Source organism: Chinchilla lanigera, unplaced genomic scaffold, assembly GCF_000276665.1.
Source record: "Chinchilla lanigera isolate Chin_1 unplaced genomic scaffold, ChiLan1.0 scaffold00068, whole genome shotgun sequence".
NCBI lineage: Eukaryota > Metazoa > Chordata > Mammalia > Rodentia > Chinchillidae > Chinchilla > Chinchilla lanigera.
Window position 1 is genome coordinate 9884434 of NW_004955469.1, and position 19028 is coordinate 9903461.

General features: G+C 36.2%; 1 protein-coding gene across 4 annotated transcripts in view; it reads left to right on the forward strand.

Annotated features, from left to right (window-relative positions):
* Positions 1-19028, forward strand: part of Bre (brain and reproductive organ-expressed (TNFRSF1A modulator)) — a 415144-nt gene that overhangs the window by 52946 nt on the left and 343170 nt on the right. The gene's annotated exons all lie outside the window — the stretch shown is intronic.

The following is a 19028-nucleotide window of genomic DNA, read 5'->3' on the forward strand; positions in this document are numbered from 1 at the left end:
AGGCTAGCCTTGAGCTCACTTTGTAGCCCAGGCTGGCCTTGAACTCGCAACGATCCTCCTGCCTCAGCCTCCCGAGTGCTGGGATTACAGGCGTATGCCACCATGTCCAGTGAAATTCTTACTTTTGAAAAACCAGATGTGGTGGTGTACACCAGCACTCAGGAGGCTGAGGCAGGAGGATCACTATGAGTTGGAGGGCAGCCTGGGCTACATAGTGAGTTCAAGGATGGCCTGAACTACATAGGGATACCCTTAGAGACAGGGTCTCCCATCAAAAAGAGGAAAATTCTTGACTTTTAGGCATGTGTAGTAATTCTTACATATATTTTTTCTCCATAGGTGGCTCTAATGTAATACCCTAATAAAGAGAGTTGTTGCTTTAAAATACCTGTTTAGAAATAATTTTTAGGTAGGAATGGCTTCTATATATAGCTGCTAACCACTTTCTAGAATTTCTCCTGCCGAGAACCATTGTCATTGATGTATTCACAGTTGCCTCTTGATTGCCACCTGCTTGTACAAGTCCTTCTTCACAGAGACTCTTGGCATTAGTAAGGCGTGTTATCACCATGTAATCTCTTCTGCAGCAAGGGTCAGAAGTGCAGAGACCTATCAAGGGCCAGCCTGATGACATAAAGTAAGGGTGCAGACTAAATGTGGCAAAGCAGGACACCCTGTCCCTGGGGAGACTGCCTCTTTTGGCTCAGAAAGTAGCATTTAGAATTTTTATGTGAGTGCTGCTTTTTCAGAATTAAGATCGTGGTGGGGCCAATTGTGGTAGTGCGTGCCTGTAATGTCAACACAGGGAGACTGAAGCAGATCACAAGTTTGAACCTGTTAGTGACAGTTTAGTGACTTAGCAAAATCATTTGTCAAAATAAAAACTTTTGAAGAAAGCCTTAGGATATAGCCTGTGCAAAGGCACTAAATTCAAACCCTGGTACCATAAAACAAAACAAAATAACCCAAAGCATAATAGATGTCAACATTATGCACACTAACTTGAATATGTGTGAGGGCTGGCTTGAGCTCCTAGATTATGGTTTGTGACCTCGGCTGGGATAGTATATAAGATCTGCTGAATTTAGGACACCTCCTACAGCATCTGTCTAGGTTGACTCAACACATTTTGCCACTGTTATCGTTCCTGAAGCTCTAGCCTAGTGTGAAAGTGGCAGGTTTGTGAGTATCAGTAATCTGCACAAGAATTTTGTCCCTTGTCCTTGTACTTGTGATGAACAGGGCATTGAAATTTCCTTATTTGCAAAAAGATGAATAAAGAACTTAGCTGTTAATGGAGATACAGATTGGTAAACTGTGGTTTTTGTTTTTGTTTTTGTTTTGGTACTGGGGATTGAACTCATGGCCTTGTGCTTGCCAGGCAGGCACTGTGTTGCAGTTATATCTCCGGCCCATAATTGTTTCAGTTTAGTTCTTCTGGGAATGATCGCCATTCTCTAGATAGTATACTTTTGCTTGTTTCTTGACTTAAGAGTGTTGACATTATTTGTTGGATAACTCATTCATCCCTGTCCAGGGTGAACAGGTCCCCAGAACGAGGTGCCCGCGGATGTCTTAATCCCCTCGTCCAAAGAACAACTTCAGAGCCATACATATATGGGCTCAGGGGGCTAGTCGCCTTCCAGACTCAAGCTCCGCCATCTCCAGTAAACTTTTATTTAGCGAGAACAAAGGAGGCAGCCCTGCAGTTCGGTTGATCTCACTGTTTTTGCAAGGCCAATACAACTCCATTATCACAGCAGTGAGACTCGACCAGTAAACCATCATGTTATCTTGCTTAGGGCATATCTCAGAAAAGCATCTAGTCTTGTCCTCAAGGACAACAATGCTTTTGCTAGACTTCCTTCAGAACCCGACAACCATGGCTTGGTCAGGCCTGAGGCAATACATCTAGAGAATGTCCTTTTCCACAATTATTATCTTTTTATTTCTTGCCCCAGTATGTAAAGCATCAACCTATCTTCACTGTACCCCTTTTTCTTTCTTCCGCTTTAAGTACATGACCATCATTGCTTCCTGCCTCGGTTACTGTGCAGCTTAAAAAATTTTACTTTTGCTTGTGGTACCCCTGATCTAACCCAGGGTCTTGCATGTTAGACAAGTGCTCTGCCACTGAGCTGTATCCCCAGTCCAAATATTTTCACTTTGTTTTCTTCAAGTGATATAGGAAAATAAAAACTCCAAATCTGAATGATATCTGGGATGAGTTCGTGTTCTCTAAAATCGAAGGATGAATTTTAGGAACAGTGGAGGTTAAGAGCAGAATATATTTATTGAGGGAAAGAAAGCTTCTATCCAAGAGAGGGACAAGACTCTGTCTTTTCTAGGGACTTTTATAGAACAAAACCATGAGGTGAGGTGCGTCCAAGGTAGGGGAAAAATGGGCAAAACTATGGTCAGCCAATAAGAATTGTTCAAGTAAAACTGATTAAATTGGGATCAAATGGGGAAGGGAGTCACGTGGCAAGTGGGCATGAATACAGAACAGGGGTTTTCCTGTAAGGGGTTGGGTCAACCCCTTGAAGCTGACTGCTACCTATTTAGAATATAAATCCCTGGTGTCCATCCCTAGGGAGGTATGTGGGTGCATTTGTTTAGTCCTTTGTCCTGAGGTCTGGCCCACAGCAAATGCATATCTTTTATGTTTGCTCCTTCGAGGGCCTGGCCCTGTCTGACTGCTTACAATATTTCTGTCTAACTCAGCTGCCTATACACAAGGATCACTCCTATGGTTGTGTTACACAGTTAAATGAACAGCCCCTAAACATTCTTAGTAAGTGCCTGGCACACAGTTAGCATTTATTGTTACCTAAGAACAATGTGTGTAATAACGATAAGCCCTTATGTTATTTGATTTTCTGGGAACTACAGATAGTGTCTTTTGCCTTCACACTTTACAGAATGAAGGTGTTAGCCTCTGCCTTTCCTTGCAGTCTTCTCTTTACCTTTTTACTTTTGTCTTCTATTACTGTTTTCCTTTTGCATTTTCAAGATTGGTAGCTTATTGTCTGTTCTAAATCTATGCTTGTCTTTGTAATGGGTTACCCTGAATAAAGAACTGAGACTAGAATCCAAATTGGAATTTTAAGAGCCTTTATTAGCTGGGCTGGTGGCTGTCAGTCTGTTCTCCACAAGAGATGCTGAGCAGCCCCGAACCGAAGAAAGTTTGAACTTTTACTTGAACTTTTAAGCTTGAAAACCACATCCTGGTTGGCACAGGTGAAAAAAATTTTTTTTGCAAGGGCAGAAAAGCAGAACCTATCAGTTCTAGCAAGCAGGTGTTGTAAAGTTCAGTCCAGGTAGGACTCAAATTTGTAATCCTCCTGCCTCAGCCTTCCAAATGCTGAGAATCCAGGCCTTCCCCATCATACTCAGCTAACTAGCTCAGCTCACTCTATCCCAGGTAAGAATCATGAGTAGGATCGCCTGTGAGAGGCTTATGTTGGGATCATGTTGCGGCACAGCGGGTAGTGTACTAGAAGGAGCCCTTCTCCACTGACTCAGAGTGTGAGGGAACACTGTTTATATAGCGAAGTCGCAGCCCATACATGCAATTTCCTGCATTTTGTGGACCTATTTGGGGATATTTGGAGTAGTTTCCGATGAGAGTGGCGTTGTCTGAGGTTGTAGTCATTTGCAGTGGTTGTGAAGCAGTTCAGCCACTAAGATAGGACCTGGGATAGGTCCTTGTTTGAAGCCAGCTGTGGCCAAGGTAAATGTCTCTGGGAGCAGTAGTGGAGTGCCTAGGACAGACTCAGCTGTCATAGTGAGAACTCATGCTAAGTAGTGGAAGAAGCAGCAGCCTGATTGACACTTCTTGCTTTTCAGAGGAAGTGGCAGGGCTGAAATCAAGACTGTCGTTGGTTTTGAGGGGTCTCCAGGAGGGGCAGCGGTACTGATACTGGCCCATTGAGGTTTGTGGATTCCAGGATTAAGGGAGGTGGGCCTTAGTTTCTCCCTAATCGCTGTGCTGTTGTAATTTTCCAACTGTTCTTTAAAGAAGCTGCAGCAGTGCCTAGAGAGGCTCTGTGCAGGAGAAGGACATTAGGGCTGCCCATGGCTCTTGTCAGCTCAGTCTAGAGATTGTGCCAAAGCAACCAGAGGGGTGGCAAGAAGACCCTGGAGCTCAGGTAATTGCCACAGACTTCCGTGGGAGAGGCAAGGGGAAGAGAGAGACAGTGGGATCATTCCCCCTCTGGCTGTCACAGGGAAAAGGGTCAGACTTTCTATTTTCTCAATATCATCATTATATATTACAGACTTAGCTTTTTATAAGTTAAATAAGAAGTGAACATTGTATATACTGAGGCCCTTACACTAAAGTGAGTTAAGGTTCTAGCCCTAAACAGTCACAGTCAAATAAAAGGGAGAGGTAATTGTTTTTTTTTTTTTCTCTGGTACGGGAAACTGAACTCATGACCTTGCGCTTGCCAGACAGGCGCTTTGCTGCTGAGCTAAATCCCCAGCCCCAGGGAGAGGTAATTGATCATGGGGGCAGGAGGTTTACTTTATTTAGGAGAGCTTTCTGAAGAATGTTTGTCATATGCTTGAGTTTAGTGTCAGAACCAGGATGTGATGGGGTTGCAGAGCCAGCGAGAGAGTTTATTCAGCAGAGTAGAGGAAGGTGCTATAATGTATACATTGCTTATAGATTTCAGAAAGGTGAGGTGTTTAAGGTGCCATTCACCTCTTGCTTTTAAAAAATGAGCCCAGTTCTTAAATTTGTATCTTTTGAGATACTATAGTGCTTCAATATGGAGGCCAAGGTATAAACGTCTTCAAATTTTCATGTGGACATTGTTAGTATTTGTTGAAAATGTGATTGACTTACCAAAAATAAATGAAATGAGCTACATAAATTAGGAAATATAAATCACTATTCTCTAACCATTGCAAAATTTATGTAAATTTAGAAAATCAAAACAAACCGGCTCTGACTATCTTTACTAGACTGGTGTTTTGCCTCCCTATTCTCACTGATTTGTTCTTGCTGGTGCTCACAGGTTGCTTTACTTTCCTTTGTTTGTATGGTACTTAGGGCGTGGTCATTTAGAATTTCTGTATAATTATAAATTATTTCAAAATTAGTTCAGCTTGTGATAGTTCACAAACATTTTTAGGAGGATTTGAGTCATGATGTGTTGATATTAATAGTAATGTAGGACAATTAGGTATATTTATTAACCTCTTTTTTTTTTTTTTGGTTTTTCTCCGGTACCGGGAACCGTACTCACGACCTTGCGCTTGCCAGGCAGGCGCTTTTGCCGCTGAGCTAAATCCCCAGCCCCTATTAACCTCTATAATCAGTGTAGTTTCATTTTGTGAATAATTTAAAATTCTTGGAATTAAAAAAATTTATATTATATATAAATTTATTAGCCAGAATTTATTGTATAGAAGAGATCATTCATAGTAATTGTTAAATTACTGTTAATTGTTAATCCATGAATTGTTAAAAAAATCTATTTTTCCCACTTGGAGAACATAAAAATTTTCCATTGCTTTAAAATTATCTGTTACACTCATTCCTTTTTTGTTTGTTTGCTTTTAAGTTAATCTTTTCTTTTATTTAAAAAATTCTTTTAAGGATGAAGACATATGTGTGTTCCTACTCTTATTATAGATTTTTTATAAACAAATGTATTAATAATGTCATTGTGGCTAATTATCAGAGATTTGTGATTGAATTTAACCTCCTACAACCAACATAGTATTCATTTTTTCTAGATGAACAAATATAGTTCTTAATAACTCCTTCTAGCAAATGTAGTTTGATTTATGATTGAATTTAACCTTCTACAACCAATATAATATTCATCTCTTCTAGGTGAACAAATACAATCTCAATAACTCACATTTTAACAAATGTAGTTTTATGAAACAAACACATATACTTGCAAAGTTATACAGTTTTATAGTTCTTGGTTGATAACTATCATAGCAAACAAAATCTCTTTGCCTAGAATGAAACAGTTTTATAGTAAGAGGAAAATGAAGAAGAGTAGATTTAAATTGCACTCTATAGTAGATGATATGTAAATTTTCTTTATTCTTTTTCTAAGCAAAGCATATTGGCTAACTCACTGTTCAGCAATCTTAGAAGTTTTATGTAAACAATTTTTTTTTAACCTAGTTTTTCATTAAATCCTATTGATAACTTGTGGTATGTGATTTAAGCTATAATTTTGACCAAGTCTGAATCAAATTATTTGGGATTTACTATAATTTTATTTTCTATAATTTTATTTTTAAGCTCAGTGATGTTAGAGGCTGTTTTATTTATTAAATTTTATCTAGCAATGTAGAAATATTCAATGAAATATTTGTGAAAAGTATGGAATGAATGTATGCATGCATGGCTTAATCTTAGTGTTAAGATTTTTGTTGGTTATAGTGTTATAAAAAATGTGGTAGTCTGCTACTTGTATCAGCCTTTTGCCAACAGAAATTCAGTCTTTAGAAATTATTTATTATATAAGGAATTAATAATTTGAACATTGCTCTTAACAATTTAGAAAACTAGAAGGACGTATAGTACTTTTCAGATTTGAGGTGTGAATGAATTTTGTCTTTATGTATTTTTGTCTTCTGAAAACTAATGAAAATAGCATGTACCTAAAATTTATATTTCAGAATTTCTAATACGTATTTTATGTAGTAGAAAGCAGTACTTGTATAAATCTGCTTCATCTGTGAAAAAAGGGAACTTTGTGTTGTTAATAACGAGAAGGGGAGGGCGTATTTCTACCTGTGAATTTATGAACTGGTCCCTGTAGAACAGCAGTGGTGACATGTTGTGCTGCAGAGGGCTGTTTGTTATCATTGAAAGCTCTAAAAGATTTACTGTCACTACTATAAAATAACCCACATTTAAAATTAAATAATTTGGAATAAAAAACCTAGAGGCTTAAAATGTGTTAGAAACACAGTGGTACCTTGGTTCACAAACTTAATTTCTTTTATGGTTTTGGGGAAGGGCTGTGTTTGTGTTTGTGTTTGTGTGGGGAAGATGGACGTGATTGTGTTTGTCACCTGATGGGGAGTTTGTGAAGTAAGCAGAATTTTGTGGAATGCTTTTATTTGTGAGTCAAATTGTTTGTAAACAGTAGTGTTCATAAACTGGGGTATCACCACAATTTATTATTTTCACAGCTGTTTTAATATGAAGAAACAACTGCTGGGGCTAAAGAATTGTCAATTTATATAAGGTACTATTGAAAAATATCGTAGGATTGAGATCTTAATTAAAGTCCTTGAGTTTCAGTTATAGGAGACATAACTCATACTTAAACAGAAATGGAAACATGAATCTTCCAGTATTAAGAATGATTTGAATAAAATACATATTAAAGTCTAAGATGATGCTGTTAAAGTAATAAAAATTTACTGGCTACAGTACTTACCTTAGTCATAGTTGATAGCATTTAATTCTAGAAATTTTTGAGGTTTTGTGTGTGTTTTAGTTACTTTTCTTGTTGCTGAAACAAAATACCCAACACCTAACATTAAAGGAGCAATGGTTTATTGTGGCTCACAGTGTGTAGAGGTTTCAGTCCATAGCTGGCTGGCTCCAAGGCAGGGTGGCATGGCAGACAGGCATCACAGAGGAGGAACAGTTCATGGTGGGTAGAAAGCAGTAGCAAATAGCACGTGACCACATTACCCCTCTTTCTGTACCTTATATTCTATCCAGGCTACCTATCCTTAGGACAGGTAGCACTCATACCCAGGGTGGGACACCATAATCCTAGAATTGTACCATAAATCCTTAATCTCAGCAGCACATACTCTGGATGCAGCCACCACCAAAAGCCCTACCTATGACTATATGAGGCTTTGGGGAGACATCTAGACACAAGCCATAACAGCGTGTATGTGTGTGTGTGCACATTTAAATAGGGCAGGGAGTAAGGCTGTTTGGCTCACGATTTTATTTCCAATCTCTAGTACTTGGCATTTAGAAAGATTTAAGAAGTGTTTATGGAATTACTGAACCATGTTTTTTCTTTGGATCTGGCAATAATGAGGTTTGTTGAAGAACCGACAGAACTGAATTCTGCAAGTTCTTTGAATAGCACTGTTTGTGCAACTCTGAAGAAAGATTATGGAAATATTACAAGTTATATTGTCTATGGCCAGTAAGTCAAAGTTGTAAAATATAAATTTCTGGGAGAGAGGATCTGATTGGTGGCTTGGGCCAAGTATCCATTTGTGATATATGTAGTCATATGGACAATAGCTCTGAGACATGCAGTAGCAACCTGGTTTGTAGAAGCCAGTTGTGGTACAGTGTAAACACGACCTGGTGGGTGCCCGGAGAGGTATCCATTACCTTGTTTCAGAAATTCTTTTTAAAGAGCTTCCAAATAAAGCTGTAGACATTTTCTCTTTAACTGTAGCATTGTTTATCATCTGAGAGGAATGATGAATATTTATCAAAGCCATTTGCAACAGAGTGAAAAAGACATGCCAAAAAATTATTTTCAATGGTTTTGAAGTTGAAATACTTTTCCTTCAGAAGAAAAAGTTTGAAAAAAATAGATTATGATGTAGATAATGTATTCTCTTTCATTTACTCAGAGGTTCAGTATAAAATTAGTTCATTTCTAAGGAGTCAACACTATATTACCAAGTTTAAATATAAAATCAAAGAATAATTACAACAAAATGAATAACTACAACAAAATAAAATCAATCTCAGATCTGCTATTTCAGTGGAATGCACTGTTCAATTAAATAGTAGCCATATAAATGTTAAAATTCTTTTAGACAACTTGCAAATAGAACTTGAGCTAAAGTTCAACTTGATTTTTGATTTGTACCTCTCTGAAGGATTTCGCTTGTGTGTGTGTGTGTGTGTGTGTGTGTGTGTATGTGTATAACACCAGCGCTTCTTAGCATCTCAGATTTATTTAATATTTATTTGTTGTTAAGCAATTGGCATTTTTTGTTGAGATGACAATATTATCTTAGGAAAAATTTCCTTACTGTTTAAAATAAATAATTGGTTTGGAACATATGAGCTGAGTAATTTTTTTTTTGTTTTTTCTCCGGTACCCGGAACCGAACTCATGACCTTGCGCTTGCCAGGGAGGCGCTTTGCCGCTGAGCTAAATCCCCAGCCCCAAGCTGAGTAATCTTTATGCGGTGGCCCCCCCTCTTTCCCTTCAGCCTTTTAGTGGACTAAATCCCGTACCCTGGCATTCAAGGCCAGTGGGTATGACATTCCAGCTCCCAGGCTGTCCCACTTGCAGCTCACTAATGACAACGTGTGTCAAAAGCTGGCACCACTGATTTGTTCCTTGTGCTTCTCTTAAACTCTCGTTTTCCTGCTTGTGCTTCAATTCACACTGTTTTGGCTTTTGTAGGACAAACCAAGCAAATAATACCATAGCCTGTGTTGTGCCATATATGTAGTTTTTCATCTGCACTCACAAGTCTGTCACTGTAATGGATGTAGTCTCTATTTAGGAAGCTCTATAGGTCGGTATTCTTCTGTCTCCAAGAGCGCTTTAAAGGAAAATAGGACTGAACTATTTTTACTATTATTTGCAGCAGTTGAGCTCAGTAAGAAGTTAGGTAGTGTGTCCAGCGACTTAGGATTTTGCATCATGCTGAGAGGCATTGTAATTTTCCTTGGTAGCATAGTCCATTTTACTTTTATTTTTATCTTTTAAAAAAGATTCATTTACTTAAAGATTATTATTATCTACCATTCAGGGTATTTTTAGAGGCTAATTAGGGAGGCAGGTCACCTTTGATTTAGTGAATGTTCTAAAAAATGCTCTTTGAAAGCCAAGTAAGAAGTGCTAATTTTCTGGATTAGACTTTATCTCTGCCTTAGATTTTCAGGATTCTTTTGTATTTATGTTTCAGAATTTTTCTTGTGTTGGAATTTGTGGAATACTAGAAATATCTTGAGTAACAACTGATATTATTTATTTAAATTTTAAAGTTTAGTTATAGTTAGTTTTGATGCTGATTATAGTTTATTAAGAAGTGACTGACAGCTCCTAATAACTGCTAAACTAACTTGTCGAGTATTTATTTTATAAAAGTAGGATTACTATACATTATTTAATTTAATTCATATTCTCCTTCATTCCTACTCTATAGTAGGAATTTATATTCTACTCTTCTATCAATTTTCTTTTTTTTTTTTTGGTTTTTCTCCGGTACCGGGAACCGAACTCACGACCTTGCGCTTGCTAGGCAGGCGCTTTTGCCGCTGAGCTAAATCCCCAGCCCCTCTATCAATTTTCTTGTGGTATAATTTACATATAATGTTTCCATTTTGAGTGTAATGCTCTATACATTGTGGCAGCTGTAAATACCTGTATCCAAACCACAGTGAAGATACAGAGCATTTCCTTTCCCCCACGTCAATCCTTTCCACTACCATCCTTGTAACTCTTGTGTTACCCTTTCTCTGAAAGTATGAAACCATTTTTGCTATTTCAGAACTTCATATAAATGGAATCATACACTATGTGACTTTTGGTATATGGATTCTTTCAGCATGTTTTTGAGATTCATCTTCTTTAGTGCTTGAATCATCAGTACTTTGTTTTATTCCTGAATAGTATAACATTGAGTGGGTTTACACAGTTGATTTTTTTCTTATTCATTGGATTGTGTCCAGTTTTTGATGTTATGAATAAGGTTGCCTTTACATTTTTGTAGATGCCTTTTGTTTTCCTTGGATAAATACCTAGGAATGGTATTACTATGTTGTAAGCTAAGTATTTCTTCTTTAAGTATGTGATATACTCTTTTCCAATGTAGTTGTATCATTTTACATTTCTACTAACAATCTATGAATGTTCTAGTTATTTTAAGTTTTTGCTAATATTTGGTATGGTTGATCTAAATTTTGATCATATGTTAGAGTTAAATCTTGATTGTATGTTATTTAACCAATTAAGTGTGGGTCCATTTCTGGACTTTTGTTGTATTCTCTTGATAAATCTGTCCTTAAGTGAATATAATACTTTCTAATTCTGAGACTTTATAGGAAGTTTTCACATGAGATCATGTAAATCCTACTTCTTTTTGAAAGCTGTTTTGACTATTTTGAATCCTTGTGTTTCCACAGAAGTTTTAGGGTCATCTTGTCAAATGTTATAAAAATCTTCTGAAATTGAGTTGGATCTGGAGATCAACTTATGGAGCATTAATATTTTAGTAACATCAAGTCTTTTGATAGATGAAAATGGTAACCTCTCCATTCATTAGGTTGTCTTTAATTTCTTTCAGCAGTATTTTGTCTTTTTTTTTTTTTTTTGGTGTCAGGAATCAAACTCAGGACCTTAGGCATGCCAGGTAGGCACTGTGCCACTGAGCTATATCCCCAGCACTCTTTCAGCAGTATTTTATAGTTTTCAGTGAACATATTTTATACAAATTACATTAAATTTACTTCTAAATAGTTTGTAATTTTCATTTATAGCACAAACTTTTTTTGAAATTTATTTTTCTGATTCTTTGTTGCTAATCTGTTGAACTACAGTTGATTTTGTTATATTGACCATATGCTGCTATGTCCCTAAAAACAATCATGTTACTATTTTTCCTTTCTAATGTATATGATGTATATTTCTTATTCTCATTTTATTGCACTGTGAGTCTTCCCTGTACGGTATTGAATAGTAGAAGTAATATCAGACATCCTTGCTTTATTCCTAATCTTAAGAAGAAGGAGTCAGTCTTTCAAGTATAATTGTCAGTTATAGGGGCCCTTTTATCAGTCTTGAGAATGTTCTTGTTTGTTTTAACAAGCTGAGAGTTTTTAAGAATGTTAATATGTTGGCTTTTTTTCCTGTCTCTTATCATATAGTTTATCTCCTTTATTCTGTTAATATGATGAATAAATTGATTTTCAAAGGTTAAACCAATGTTGTGTTCCGGGGATTAATTCTACTTGATCATTATGTATTATTTATTTTATGTATTGCTGGATTTGATTTGCTTATGTTCTTTTTTTTTCTTCCTTCAGCAACAGTGATTGAACCCAAGGTCTTTGGCAAGGCTACCTCCTCAACCCTTTTTTAATTTTTAATGTTGGGGCAAGGTCTTGCTAAATCACTCAGTTGCCCAGGCTGGGTTTGAATTTGTGATATTCCGGACTCAGCTTCCCCAAGTGATGAGATTATAGCCATGTGTCACCACGTGTGGCTTTTACATATTCTTTTCACATTCATTGTATCTGTAGTGGATTTTGTATTTCTGTATTTGTTTTTTGCTTAGTTTTGTTATCAGAGTAATGCTGGCTTCATGAAATGAGTTGGGAAGTATTCAATTGTCTGTTTTATGAAAGAGTTTATGACATTTCTTTCTTGAATGTTTGAGGGGATTCACCAGTGAAGCCATCTGGACATGGAGAGAGAGAGAGGAAGAGGGAGAGAGAAAGGGAGAGAGAAAGGGAGGTAGGGAGAGAGAGGGAGAGAGAGAGTATTTCTTTAACAGATGTAAGGCTAATAGGTATTTAATTATTCTCAAGTGAGTTTCCATAGTCATGTCTTTCAAGAACTTTGCCCATTGCTTCCAAGTTAAATTCATTGACTTAATGTCATTTATAATATTCCTTTGTTATGCTTTTACTCTCTGTGTGATCTGTACTTATGTCCCTTTTTTCTTTTTGATATTGGCAAGTTGATTCTTTTTCTATCCTTGGTTAGTCTAGCTGGAAGATTAACAATTTTATTGATCTTTGCAAATAACTAGCATTTGATTTTATAGTTTTGGCTCTATTATTATTGTTTTATATTTTATTGATTTCTGTTTTTTATTATTTTAGAGAATCTCTGCCTTTTAATTACAGTGTTTTGACTAATTTTAACCTAATTACTACTATGGTAGAATTGAGGTCTACCAGCTTGATATTACTTTTCATTTGTTACTTCATCTGTTTCTCATTTCTTTTTCTTCTTTTGCTTTCTTTTGGATTAATAAATGTTTTAGGATTTAATTTTGTTTCCATTCTACACATCTTTGCTTTCATCTTGTGCATGACTGTTCTAGGGTTTTGATTATGTATCTTCTAAGTTTTCATCATCTACTTCAAAATGTGTAATAACATACTTAGGTAAGAACCTAAGAATATTATTAGTTAAAAAATCTAAAATGCTCTAATCTGAAACTTCTTGAGTATCTTATTTTCGCTTATAGTAGGGATCTTCAACTGGTAAAGTCTGTGCAAATACTCTAAAATATGAAAAACTCTGAAATCTCATTGTTGTCCTAACCATTTTGGATAAGGGATACTCAGTCTGTTATATATATGTATTTTTTTTCTTCTCCTACCAACCCTGCTCACCCTTATTGTTATATATTTCATATTTTTGTGTGTTATAAATTGTCTTTAGTGAAGTGCTCAAATCTTTTGCCTCCCCCCTCACTTCACTGCTGTTTTGTTTTGTTTGTTTGATAGAAAATTTCCCTCTGTAGTCCAGGCTGGCCTTGAACTTGTGGCAGTCCTGCTGCCTCTGTCTCCTGAGTGCTAGGATTATAGGTATGTGCCCTTGTGCCTGGCATTCTTTAGTATTATGTTTTGAGAATTCTTCATAACTTTTGGATATAAATCATTTGTAAGATATATGATTTGCAAGTATTTTCTCTTTGACAGTGCCTTTTCTTTGTATCATCTTAATAAATCTTGGCCTAACTCAACATCCCAAAGATTTTTGTGCTATGTTTTGTTTTAAATGATTTATAGATTTAGGTTTGACATTTAGGTCTGTGATCCATTTTGAGTCAGTTTTTGTTTATGAAACTGTTTTATTTGAAATATGGATATTTAAGAGTTCAAATACCATATATTGAAAAGAATGTCCTTTCTCTTCTAAATTGTCCTTGAACCATTATAAAAAAATTCATTGCATGTATGTGGGCTCTTTCTGGGCATTCTATTCTGTTCTATCTTTTATTTTACTGCCTTAATATACTCACTAGAAAAAATACACTGATTAGAAACTCCAATGTATTACTTTGATCCATATTTTAGGGGAAAAGAATTATGTTTTTCATCATCAAGTATAATGTTGGTTATGTATTTCTCAGTTTCCCTTTATCAGGTTAAGTTCCGTTCTGTACCTAGTTAGTTGAGAGGCTTTTGTTTTTAGTTTTAAAAATCAGGAATGGTTGTTGGACTTAGGCAATACATTCCTTATTAGATATAGAACTGTTCAGATTACAATAGTTGCTTCATATTGAGTGAGTACTGATACTTTGTATTTTTAAAAGAAATTGTCTATTTTATCTAGGTTGCAAAATTTATTAGTATAAAAGTTCTTATAATCTTTTATTTAAAAATATGTATAAAATCTATAGTGATGCCCCTTGCCTTTCCTGATCTTTATATTTCAGAATGATTCTGTCTTTTACAAGATCATGACACTGCCATACCAGAAAAGAGAGGCCTCCTGTACTTTTTTAGAGTAGATAAAACAGGGATTTAAAAATTCTAGTCCAACCAGGCATGGTGGTGCATGCCCATAATCCCAGCACTTCGGATGCTGAGGCAGGAGGATCACTGTGAGTTTGAGTCCAACCTGTGCTACATAGTGAGTTCAAGGCTACCCTCAACTACAGAGTGAGACCCTGTCTCAAAAAAAAAAAAAAAAAAAAAAAGAAAAATTCTAGTCTGGTCTGGGAATGAAGGGTGTTTGCAAAACTAAGACTTTAATGGCAGTGTTCAAAGAGCCTTGATATGATTCTAATTGTTTTGAACTAGTCTTTTTTATTTATTATTCTAGCTCTTAAGGGCTTTAATCTGTCTTCATCTTTAGCACAGTTCAAACAAAATTTGTTTTAGGACTGTTGGGACATTTGGTGCCCACTTGGGATGGCCCAGGAACTCGAGATCAGCTTAGGTTGCACAGAAGGCTTTAGGTGGCAGTGTCTGATCTCCTGTGGTTTTCACTGGGTCATCAGTCTACCATGGGGAACATAATTGAGATTTCATATTTCTTTTTCCCAAAAGATATAAACCATGTCTTATTTTCCAGTATATGACATTCCTATTAACTTTTGTGCATTGATACTCAATAAATATCTCTATCTATTAATATGTAGACACATTTCTATGTGAGATAAGACGTCTATATCTTAAAATTGAAAAGTAAAACTTTTGTGTGATATAAACAACTGAATTCTCCATAGAAAATTCTTTAAATACTGTTCCCAGGCTGTTGTCAAACCCATTTATTGAAATTCTTCTTCACATTCCAAATTTAGGCAAAATAATCATTTTTTGATTCTTAAGACATTTCTGTATCAGTACATGAAAAAGAAAACCATTAATGATTTTACCCTTTATAGTTCTTTTTTTTTCATACCATTCACATTAATATTACTAGTCACAGCCCTCTTCTTGTTTTTCTTCTGCCTTTAGCTGTGGGCTAGCTTATAGAAGGAAGGAAACAAAATGTTTTGGTAGGATTATGTCTTTAGTCACAGAGAATTAGAGCCATTAAAAAAAAATAAGTAACTTAGCAAAAAATACGGAAAAGATGGATGCAAGAGGATTGGGGCATTTTTGTACATTCAGAATTTCAGATGAAGACCAAGTACATCTAATTTGTGAGGGATAAAATGAAAAGAGAGATGGATGGGAATAGAAGTAGTTTGAGGAAAAAGAGAATTTGTTTTTTCACAGTATTATGTGTTGAATACAATTTATATTTCCTCCTCCTTGGGCCTTAGAAATTGGAATCTTTTCCTGTTGGAAAATCTATATGGTAAGCCCTTGTCTTGCTATATGGTAAGCCCTTGTTTGATAATGGGTTACATTCAGTGTGTGGAAAAGTTACGACTCATTTCTAGTTAGTTCTTCCTTTGTACTTATGCCTAAATCCATCCATCTGGAGAAATGCCAGTTTGCCACTAAATTTAAATAAATAAGAACATGTCTCATCAATAGGGGTGGCAAATTTAGCCCCTCTTTAGAGCACTGAGCAATTTATGACCATATGTTAAATACCATAAAACAGCTTTAAAGATTTGGTCGCTGGCCATTGCCAGATTGCACCGTAGGAGTGCAGCAGCACTGCGAGGGACTGGGAATGTTTCCTCCGGCCCTTGGAGGCCTCAGCAACTCACTGATGTCACAGCCAAAAAGGCCTGTTTTCAAACATTCCTTTTATAAAGGTGAGATACTAAAAGATTCCATTTCGGCATTTGGGTAGAAAGGAGGCAAGAGTTCTTTTTTGATTCTGAAAGGGTCAAAATTAGTATGGAAAGTGTGTGGGAGAATGAGTAAGTTGGCAGCAGTGAGTGCAGAAGGCAAGTCTAGGAATAGGTAATAGAGATCCTCCTCCTTTTTCTTGGAGCATGAACTGGACTTTTACGTGACATAAGACAACCAAATACCACATTTCTCACTTCGTTTTTGCCAGGTTTTATGGAATTAATATTAATGTTAAAAGCAGTTTTTAAAATTTCATACTAAAGGGCTGCCAATCGCAAGGAATTCTTTTCTTTCAGGAGTATGACTCATTATTTGGCGAACTCCAAATATTAGTTTTTCTTACCGTCATCACATAGTGTGAGTCATGTATGGCTTTCAGTGGGCTCGTGGCTTTGAGGATGAAGGTATGTGCCAGCAAACATGTGATTTTTGGTCAAGTAATGTGAAGAACTTTGAAGGCCTCTTAACACATGTGAGAAACTACTGGTTCAGGCAGAGGGCAGTGCTATTAAATAGGAATAGTCGCAGAAGAGCTTTTTGTAGGCTTTTTGTGACTGTTCTCTTCATACAAAGGAAGATGATGAAATTTGGCTATCAGAGGTCCAGGATTCCTATCCTTCTCGAATGTTTAAGTGCCAGCCCCAGGGCTGATTTCCTGTTAGTTCCTTTGTGGTTTGCACTATATCCTCTTTGCAGCAGATCAGTATTTTCGACTATCCATCATGACTGCTGTCCTGTAATTCGTGGCAATTTGATCTCAGTTTGCAGAAAAGCAGCTGGCATACTTCTGTAGGAAGTGCAGCTGGAGAGCTCCTGTCTCCCTCTTCCTAAGGCCAGGAAGCACACTATTGTTACTTGTTACTACTTTCTTCCTTTGAAAGAACAAAAACTTCAAACTTCGGCAAATTCTAAAGGTGCCGGGTAGCAGTTTGAAATTACTTTATCTGTTTTGTTGGTCTAGGGAAAAAACTTGAGTGACCTTTCTCATCATCTATAAATCTTGTCCAGCTTTTCTGTAACATAGATATATATGCATTAGTGACCCCTCCTACTCCATTTCAAATGAAGTCATGCTTAAGTCTTTAGAGTCACAACGGAACTTTTCATTTGTTTTGTTCTTAGCTTTGATTTTCAAATTCAGTTTAGTTACTTAGACCACATTATTGCCCAATTAATTCTTCTCTGTGTTTGTTTCCCTAAATATTGGTGTTTTTCTATTTCTGTTATTATCATCTATTAAGACTTTTCATCAGGGATAGAGCTTGACTATTTGTATTATATTTTCAAACTGTATGGAACACAGAAGTATTTGAAGTACATTTCATCACTATTTAATATTCAAACAAAAGTGCCATTTTAATTGTTCCAGATAATAATACCATAGTTGGCTTACCACATTGTGAGAATTAGAAAAGTGAGCAATTTTCCTTCTTTTGTAGGACTTTGAGGTTACATTTTGGCAACTTGATTATCTTTATGTAAAATGGGAATACCGTTAGCCCAGTTCATCTAAGAGGACACCCATTTTAAAAAGAGAATATAAACTCATACATGAATTATGGTATCCTTAACCCTGTATGATGGTACAGATCTTTCCTACTTCTGGTTATTCTTTCCATCTGTATAAAAAGGAATTCCTAAATAGGACTCAATAGTTGCAATAGTGTAGCTCTTGTTTTCTTTTATGTTTTGGCTCCTAACATTAATAAGAAAGGAAAGATAAATTGTACTGCTTTACAGAAAAAACATGAGCTTTCTAAAAGTGGCTTTTAGGTCGTACTTACAAACATCAGACATTAACAACATTGTAGAAACAGCCCAAATTCTGGTAATTTGCACTAGGGAAAGGATGAAGGAAGAAATTTGGATATGAGACAGGCAGAATTTGATATCCTATTGATATCCAATAATACCTTGTTGAATTTGGAGGACAAGATTTCTGTGATGGCTGAGGTCCATTGCAATGTTCACATATAAAGTAGACATTCAGAAAGTGTTTATTATTTTTTATCAATTTTTCTATTTTATTATGTGTTTGTTGTACATAATGATTGCATTCCTTGTAGGAAGTTGGTGCATGTACAAAACACAGCTTAATTTTTTTTTCATCCCCTTCCTCTCTCTCTTACCCCCTCCCCTATCTCTTGGTCCCTTCTTATTTGGAAAAGATTTATTTCCCTACTTTCTATTGTCTTTTATTTTGCCCTTTATATTTTGAGTTTCTCATGTGAGAGAAACTATGTGACGTTTAAGGTTGTGTGTCTGATAGAGTGCACTTAACATTATGGTCTCGAGTTTATCCATTTTTGTACAGATGACAATTTATGGCATAGTAATACTTCACTGTGTATAAATACCACATTTTCTTTATCCATTCATCTGTTAATGGATATACAGGCTGCTTCCAAGAGTCAGCTCTTATGAATCATTGCTGCTTTAAACATGGATATGTATGTGTTGCTATAATATGATATCTTTAACTCTTTCGGGAATACACCTATCAGGGGAATAGCTGGGTCAAACATAGTTTCTAGTAGCCAGTTTTCTCAACACCATTTGTTAAAGAGGTGCTCTTTTCTCAAGTGTATGTTTTTGGCACCTTTGTCAAAGATCAGGTAGCTGAATGTTCTGGAGTTGTTTTTGTTTGCTGTTGTGTCTGTTCTGTTCCATTGATCTATATGTCTGTGTTTTTGCCAATACTATGCTGATTTTTGTAACTGTACCTTTGTAGTATAACTTTGTAGTCTGAGGTTGTGATGTGTCCTGCTTTGGTCTTGTTGCTCAGGATTGCTTTTGCTATTCTGGGTCTCTTCTGCTTACA